Raw genomic sequence first — 9,217 nt, forward strand, 5'->3', positions numbered from 1 at the left:
TGATGAACCAAATTGCTGTACATTTACAAAAAATAAGCCCATTTGCTGCCCCATATCGCATGCTAAAAGACGTTCAAGCTGAGGAGGAACAGAGGGCTATACAAAATGGTACTGAAATGCCTTCTATTGTCATGGCCATTAAACAAGAACATAAACAGAATCCTCGACTTTACAACAAACCACGTGTAAGTGAGGTCGCAGTTGTTTTTCAAAACGATGATGGAGAACCTCCTTTTCAAAGGGATATATTAGTCCATCTTAAGCCAGACCAAAATAACCCTTTGGTTCCTAAGACACAACGAATTAGCATTTTGCACAGCAACCTTGATGCTCTTCTGTATCCGCTATTCTTTCCAAGAGGTGAACAAGGGTGGCATGAAAACCTAAACCAACAAGGAACTTCAAGAAGAATTACACAGCTGCAATACTACAGTTTTCGTCTGTCTGTCCGAAATTACTTCAATCCTATTTTAAACGGTGGGAAACTGACACAACAGTACTTAGTTGATGCATATTTTAAAATTGAAGCTAATCGTCTAAACTTCATAAGAATGAACCAAAAACAACTTAAAGTTGAAGACTACTGCGTTCTTCAAGAACATTTGCAAAAACAATCAATTGAAAAGGGAATTCCAATTGGAAAAACAGTAATCCTCCTGTCGTCGTTTGAAGGTAGCCCCCGCAACATGCAACAGCGTTATCAAGATGCAATGGCAATAGTAACAAAGTTTGGAAGACCTGACATTTATGTGACAATGACCTGTAATCCTAAATGGCCGGAAATTACCGAAAATCTAGAACCCTGGCAAAAAGTTGAACACAGGCCGGAATTAGTCGCACGCGTATTTCGACTGAAACTCATCAGCCTTTTGAAAGACATCAAAAATGGGCTTTTTGGAACAGTCGTAGCAATGGTACACGTCATAGAGTTTCAGAAACGAGGTCTCCAACATGCGCATATACTAATTATCTTAGACACGGATTCCAAGATTCGTACGGAGGAAGAAATCGACAATATAGTGTGGGCTGAAATTCCTAACCAAGAAAAGTATCCTGAACTGCATAATATTGTAGTCTCTCATATGGTTCATGGCCCATGCGGTGTAGCAAATTCAAAAAGTCTATGCATGGAAAACGGAAAGTGTACAAAAGGGTTTCCAAAGGAGTTGAAACAGCACACTGTTAAAGACTTGGATGGCTACCCATCCTACCGGCGACAACACATTGATAACATTGCTTGCAACAAAAAAATTATAAATAACTCATGGATAGTCCCATACAACCAGTACTTATCAAAATGCTACAACTGTCACATCAACGTAGAAATCTGTGCTTCAATAAAAAGTGTAAAATATCTCTTCAAGTACATCTACAAGGGGCATGACAAAGCTAACATCGAAATACAACAGAAAACAGTCAATCACGATGAATCATCAACTTTTGTTGACTTAAGATATGTCAGTGCTCCAGAAGCTGCTTGGAGGATATTTGCGTTTCCAATGCATTCACAGTCCCATGCCATTATACGTTTAGCTATTCATTTACCAAATCAACAGCAGCTTTATTTCTTTGAAGATGCTGAAGTCAAAGATGTCTCAAAAACTTTAAGCACAACATCAACATTAATGGAATGGTTTTTGCTGAACCAACATGATGAAAACGCAAGGCACTATTTGTTCAAATAATTTTTTTATTATAACTTTGAAATTTAATATTAGCTTGTGGAAATAATCATATAGTCAGCTCACAAGGGAATAGGGGTAAGGAGAGGGAGGGAGGTAGGGGGGATGGGTTTGGGGAAAGGTAACCTGTGATCATACTTATTCAAATAATTTTATTATATCTTTGAAATTTAATATTAGCATGTGGAGTCAGCTCACAAGGGAATAGGGGAAGGAGAGGGAGGGAGGTAGGGGAGGGTGAGTTTGGGGAAAGGTAAGAACAACATTGTGGACACGCTGTCCATTTTAAACAAAATTTGTTAATGATTAACAATTGTTTAACAGATTAACATATAGTAACATATAATAGCATATAATAATAGCATATAGCATATAATAAATCGTAATATCCTCACAGGTATGTAGAAGCCATCATCTTTCCTTTTAATGCGATAGGTTAGAGTTTACCTCAACCCATTTCTTCCATTTCCTATCATGTTTCGTATAGTAATTATTTGCTATTGCGAAGTTTTCTTCGTATGTCTTGTGTAAGTTAATTTGGCCTATAATTTCAGTAAAAGCCGGTAAAATCGGATTCTTCCAATGGAAAGCTATGATTTGTTTGACCACAAGGCAGATATGGATGATAAGAGATCTCACATTTGTGTCTATTTTTTCCCAGTTCAGGGACAACAAGGCCATTGCAGGGGTACCTATAATATTACCTGTTAATAATTTGTTAATTAATTTTATGGCTTGCCTCCATAAGGGTTTTACCCGGGGGCATGACCAAAACACATGTAGCAAACTTCCACGCTCTCCACATTCTCTCCAGCATAATGGAGATCCTCCTGACGGCAGATGAGAAAGGCGAGCCGGAGTATAGTACCATCTTGTTATTATTTTATAGTAGGCCTCTTTCAGTGTCATGCAGATGTTTGATGCATAAGTAAAGTGGATTGCATTTTCCCACTGTTCTAGAGTGAACGTTACATTCAGATCCCCTTCCCATTTTATCATATGAGCTAACTTATTAAATTGTGTGTCATTGTTAAACCACCGATATATTTGCTTGTTACTCCAAAATAAATTGTGTGTGGTTTTTTTTAGTAAATTAATAGTTGCTTCAGATATTTTTGGTTTGTTTGTAATGAATTTTTGAGCTTGGTCCTTTAGTACCATGTAAGGGAAAAAGGCTGAGGAGGGTATTTTAAATTTTTGTTTAATAGAGCTGAAGGTGAGAAATTTAACCCCATCATGGATATCATTTAATTTTTGAATCCCATTGTCTCTCCATATGGGGGAGGGGTTAATATTTTGGGTAAGCATGATAATCTCTATAGGGGTATTTTGGAGGAGGACTTTCCTGTTGGAGCTTCTCTTTTGTTTGGACAATTTATTCCAGGCATATATAATGGGAGAAAAGATAGGGTGATGGGCGTAGGCCTTACAAGGTCTGTTGAGAATATGGTCAAAAACCAATTCTTTGGGAGATTTCCTATGGTTAAGTTCAATTTCAAGGTCAAGCCAATTCGGAGGATCTTCTTTCATGAACCAATACTGGCTTTGTTTTATTAAATTCGATAGATATAAAGCTGTAATGTTTGGTAAGCCTATGCCCCCAAATTCCTTGCATTTATATAGAATGTTTGTGGAAATGCGGGCCCTTTTTTTATTCCAAATAAACGTATTTATTGTTGATTGGAAGCTAGTCAGGTAGGAAGTGTTGATTTTTAGGGGAAGTGTTCTCAGTATATAAGAGATTTTTGGGACGATAAAAATTTTAGTTGCCAATACTCTGCCCCACCATGAGAGGTCTTTAGTACCGAGGAAACCCAGGTCTTTGTTTATATTTTCCAAGAGTTTGTTCAAGTTTTTCTTTATTAATGTGTCTAAGTTTTTTGAAATGATTGTACCTAGATAGTCTAGGTCTCCTTCCGACCAACTGAATGAAACAATATCTTTTATTTTCTTTGTTTCTAATTCCGTCAAGTAAAATGGCAATATTTTGGATTTATTTTCGTTTATCTTAAAAAAGGTAATAGTTGAAAAAAATTGAATGGTTTTTTTGTAGCTCCGAAACTGATTCATAGGGGTCAGTCAGGGTAAACATGTCGTCGGCAAAGAGCCCTATCTTATAATGGCGTGTTCGCGTTTGTAGACCTTTTATGGAATTATTTTGCCTAATTGATTGCGCCAGTGGTTCTATTGATAAAATAAAAAGCAGCGGAGATAAAGGGCACCCTTGTCGTGTACCATTTGAAATGTTAAATGGTGTAGAGGAGTAATTGTTTGCATAAATTTTGGCTGTTGGTTTTGAATAGAGTGCCATTACACTGTTGATATATTTTTCATTAAACCCAAATTTTTGAAGTACTGATGTTAAATAAAGCCAATTTAATCGGTCAAAAGCCTTTTCGGCGTCTAGAGTAATTATTACAGATGGCACTTTAGAGGAATGAATCAATTTAATTGAGTTGATAAGTCTTCTAGTACCATCTGGCGCTTGACGACCTGTTATAAAACCCATCTGGTCCCCATGAACCAATAACGGCAAATAGGATTTGAGCCTATTTGCAATTAGCTTGGAGTAAATTTTCAGATCTGTATTGATTAAGGAAATTGGCCTGTAATTATTAGCAAGGGTTAAGTCCGAATTGTGTTTGGGAATTAAAATAATTGTCGATTCTAACATTTCTGCTGGGAATTTACCCGAGGAACTAGCTATATTAAAAAGGTTTTGTAGATGTGGGGAGAGTAATTTGGTGAAGGTTTTATAATATTCGTTTCCGAAACCATCTGGGCCTGGCGATTTAAAGTCCTTGAGTTGAAGAATGGTTCTTTCTATTTCTTCTAGGGAAAAAGGGGAGGTTAGGTTTTCTAAATCACCAAGGGTCAATTTTGGAAGGCTAATTGAGGTCAAGAATTTTTCAATGTCAGAAATATTGGGAAGTGGGGTGGAGGGTTGGGAATGTAAATTATACAATTTGCTGTAATAATCTGCGAAGGAGTTGGCTATATCTTGGGGATGAGATACCGTTGTACCATTTTTTGTTTGTATTTTGGTGATCCTGTTTACTTGTCTTATCTTTTTCATTCTATTAGTCATGTATCGCGTTGGCTTATTAATTGAGAAATACTGCTTCATTTTGGAAATTTTGACCATGGTGTGGTATGATGAAAAAATGATTTTCTTGAGCTCCTGCCTGAGTTTTAGTAGCTCTGTTTTAATTTGAGTAGATGGGGGGTTTGAATTTAGTTGTTCGCTTTCCTTATCTTTTATTTTATTTTGAATATCCTCAATCTGGATCCTAAACATTCTTTTCCTTTTTGCAGAGATTTGGATCATGATGCCCCTTATGACCGCTTTATGGGCGCACCAATGGGTGAATGGGGTTGTTTCGGTAGGTGAGTTTTCTGTGAAATAATTTGTTAGTGATTTTTCTATTATTGATCTATGATCAGGGTGGTGTAATAGGTTAGCGTCACATTTCCATAGTGGATTTTTATTAATCGTGTGGCCAATTTGAATTTCCGCTGAAACTGGGGAGTGGTCCGAGAAGGTTTTCCTTTCTATAGTAATTCTATGGATCTTGGGGAGTGTAAAGATATCTGATAGGATTAAGTCAATTCGTGACGCTGATTGATGAGGGTCAGAGAAATGGGAGAATTCAATTGAAGTGGTGTTTAGGCACCGAAAGATGTCAAATAATTCATTTTGATGTATTCAATTGTCTAAAGTGTGTGGTCTGTATCTATTTGGGTTGGAGGAATCCATATTTGCATTCGGAACCATATTAAAGTCTCCCAACCAAATCATGGCACCTCTCTTGACTGATATGACTTTTTTATTTACTTTGTTTAGGAAAGCTATTTGACCCGTGTTGGGGGCGTAGATATTAACGATTTTGCAAATCTGGTTATTCAGAGAACAAACAAGAATATGAAATCTCCCTTTAGCATCTTTGATCTCCTCTAGAAATTCAAATGAGATAGTTCCTTTGATGATGGTGACCACGCCAGCTTTCTTTTTTGTGTTGTCAGACTTGTAGATATGTGGGAAGTTTTTATGCAAAAATTTTGGGTTGTCTGTGTGTTTAAATTTGGATTCCTGTATACAAATTATATCGGCATGGCTTTTAATTAGTTCTCTCCAAAGGGTGTGTCTTTTGTGTGGACTATTTAAACCTCTTACGTTGTAAGATAATAATTTTAAACTCATTGTGTATAAGCAAACCTGTGAGGATTAACAAACCTATATACTTTAAATAAAAGTAAGAACAATAAACAGTAAACTGAAATGTCCACTTGAAGTGGTCCACTGCGGTGAACCTGACTTCACCTGTTGGGGGGAAAAGTTCGTGTTACTAGCTCCCAAGCAACACCTTCTTGGTTGTTGAACTTATACCCATGTAACATTAACAAGAACGACCAAAGATAGTTATTAGCTTCTTATCGGGATAGTTTCCCATTTAAGTAAACAATAAACTTGATCAAAAACTCTTCATGTTTTACCATCAGAGTCAAGGCGATCCTTATGTCGTGGTTGAAGAGGAATACTGATGGAGTGCAAGAAGTCTCTGCCTTCTTCTGGAGAATTAAGAACGATAAAGTTGCCTTTGTAGTTGACTATTAACTTGAGTGGGAATCCCCACTTATAGGAGATTTCATTGTCCTTGAGAGGTATGGTAATGCTTTGAAAAGTTTTCCTCCCTTCAATCGTTTCTTTGGAGAGGTCAGCATATATTTTTAGTTTTTCAAATGGCTCAGGGAAATGTTTATTTTCTCTAAAGTAATTTTGGATTCTTTCTTTTGTTTTGAAGAAGTGCACTCTCATGAGTGTGTCTCTGGGTAGGTCTTTAGGGATGGTGGGCAGTTTTCGCAGCCTATGTATTCTGTCAATTTCTAGCTCTTGCTCCGTTAGGGAGGGAATAATTTTCCTGAATAATTTTTTGGTAAATTCCTCCAGTTTGTTTGGGCCTATGGTCTCGGGGATGCCCCTAATTTTAATATTGTTTCTGCGATTTCGATCTTCTAAATCCGCTACCTTGAGCTTCAGCTTGTGCAACTCTTTTGTTATGTCTTTGTTTATTTTAGAGGTTAGATCTGGCCTCTCTTCTATTTTTTTAATTCTGTCCTCAAACCTGTCCATCCTTTTGCTGAGGAGGGACAATGAGTCTTCTAGTAATTTATTTTGTTTATCAAATTTTTCATTCATACTATTTTCGAATTTGTCCATTTTCCCTGTCAATTTAGATATAAGAATCCCCACAGAATTCAGGTCAAATCCTTGGGTATCGTCTATGTTTGGGTTACTTATTTTTTGCTTGGATTTAGCTGGGCTCAAGTTAGGAGAGGTTTCTGAGACCTCGTCAGATGAGTCATGTGGAGTAGTGTATTTTTCGGCTATAACCTCTGGAATTTTCCTCTTTAAAGAGGTAGATGAATCCATCTCTATAATAGTAGTGGGGGAGGATTGTTTTACTTCATTGCGGTTAGAGAGTTTTTTGTGGTCTGATTCTTCCTCATCTTTTAGTGGGGACCTGGACCTATTGGGACTTGTTTTAGTTATCAAGTCTTTTGATGTATTTCGCCCTACCCCTTTAAATTTTTGGGCTTTTTGAGAATTTGATGAGGCCATGTTTGAGAATTGGGGTTTGGCCGAGGATTTACTCATAATTATCCCCGATCCGTGCTCTAGAGTTCAGATAGTAGTAACTAAGACAGTCACAGAATAGGATAGGAGGGTTGCCCACACTCTAAATCTCCCAGCAAAGTTGGAGTTATATAGACTGATTTATATGTTGTCGTGGAAGAATTTTAGTGAGGATTAGTCAGAATTGTCTACTGGTAACTCTGAAGTAAGAGACAAAGGGTTGCTTATTAGAATAACCCTAAGAATATAATTAGGAGAGAGAAGGTACTATATAGGCAGGCAGTAGTTATGACTATGCAGAGATACAGAGGGGTGTGTAAACTAATACTATTCACCTGGGGTTGATCCTGCCAGAGAAATGAGGTTATAGCTCTTTTGCATTAAAAGCCCTTCAGGCTCCTAACTAGTCGTCAGCAGGATTAGTTGTGTTGTAGTCTCTTCTTCTTGCTAGTGGATCTGGCAGGATCTTCAGAGCCAACGGCGTTCCGGACCGTCGGTCTCCGTTAATCTCTCTACCCCCTGTGATGCAGCATCCAGCATAAGCTGGAACTCACCACCTCCAGAAATGGCGCTGAAGCAGTCCGGCCGGCTGTCTGAGTCCTCAGCTTGTGTTGCCGCGTTGTCGTCTTCCGGTGCAGGGACTTTCCCAGCCAGGAGCTGGAACTTACCGCCGAGTAGATTTGCAGCTGATCGGGTCCAGCTTGTGTTGTCCGGCGCAGCTTTAACAGGAGCCGGTCGTGCGTGTCGCCTGGTCCGCCGCTGACCACCAATAAAATGGCGGCGTCTTCTGTTTTCTCCTATGATGCGAAGTCCAGGGGAGTGTCGGAGGTGGCGTGAAGCGCTGTCCGTCACTTCACCGGATCCTCCCTGAATCCTTAATTGTTCTTTTCTGCCTCCGCCTTTCAGTCTGGGGAGGCTTGGTGCTGTATAGAGATGGGCAGGGCGGTAAATACTCCTATTGTGTCAGATGACGATTTTCTAAGATGGCGCCCGGAGAGCTGGTACTTCTCTAATTAGCCGGGCCGGTGTCGGGGTGAAGGTAATAAACACTGTGACCCGTTAATTCCAGGGGTTCCTCTGTTGTCAGGTGGGTTGTCACAGTACTGGGTGGACAAGCTGAGGAATCACAGTCAATTTAACAGGGAGAAAACCGGCAGGAAAAATGGCTGAGGATTCCTGTCACAAAGATTGACAGGCCTCAAAATGCTGACAGGAATTTCTCTCAGAAGAGACAATTAAGTCACAAATTTAGGCTCTCTGTTATCCTAGAGAGATACTGGGAACATATCCTCAATTATTTTTACCAAAGGATGCTGTTTTTCCACGGTTTGAGTTGATTTCAGACGATGTCACTCAGGAGCTTAGGCACCGCACACCTTACACCATTGCTGCCTAGGCCACGCCCCCCCCACAAGGCACTATTTGTACCGAGAGATTCCAGAGCATTACATTTGGAATAAAACTTGGAATCCAAGACAACGAGGAGTTAGCAGAATAACTGGACGCATGTATACTGTTAGGCTAAGTTCACATTGCGTTTTTAAGTACATTCCGTTAAACGTATCCGTTAAACGCATGTACAGAAAAGAGCCAAATTTGTTGTAAATGTGGCTTCACGTTAACGCTTGCGTTAACGCACGTGACTGCGTTTATGTCATTCTGATGTCCGTTCGTGAAGTACCCGTTTGTCTGCGTTTGGCACTGTCAATAAAGTTTTGGGTTTTTTTTCCCTTTTGTCAGCGTCGGGTGTGGGTGCAGACTCATTCTCCATTTTGAAAGCATTAAGTTAACTTCTGCTAGCAAGATGTTTGTGTCTGAGCTCTTTAGATTTCGCTTGATGAGGTTGCGACTTCGGCAGAGAAGGCGTATTTCTCAAAGGAGATATTCGATCCATGAAGTC

At 39.1% G+C, this 9,217-nt stretch overlaps 1 long non-coding RNA gene across 1 annotated transcript; it reads left to right on the forward strand.

Moving 5' to 3' along the window:
• Window positions 1–2,249: 2,249 nt before the first annotated feature.
• Window positions 2,250–6,331, forward strand: LOC143809389 (uncharacterized). Its single transcript, XR_013222260.1, has 3 exons — window positions 2,250–2,370; window positions 4,998–5,065; window positions 6,183–6,331. It is a non-coding gene; the product is annotated as an uncharacterized LOC143809389 (long non-coding RNA).
• Window positions 6,332–9,217: the final 2,886 nt, after the last annotated feature.

The sequence above is a fragment of the Ranitomeya variabilis genome, chromosome 2 (genome assembly GCF_051348905.1).
Source record: "Ranitomeya variabilis isolate aRanVar5 chromosome 2, aRanVar5.hap1, whole genome shotgun sequence".
Taxonomy (NCBI): Eukaryota; Metazoa; Chordata; class Amphibia; order Anura; family Dendrobatidae; genus Ranitomeya; species Ranitomeya variabilis.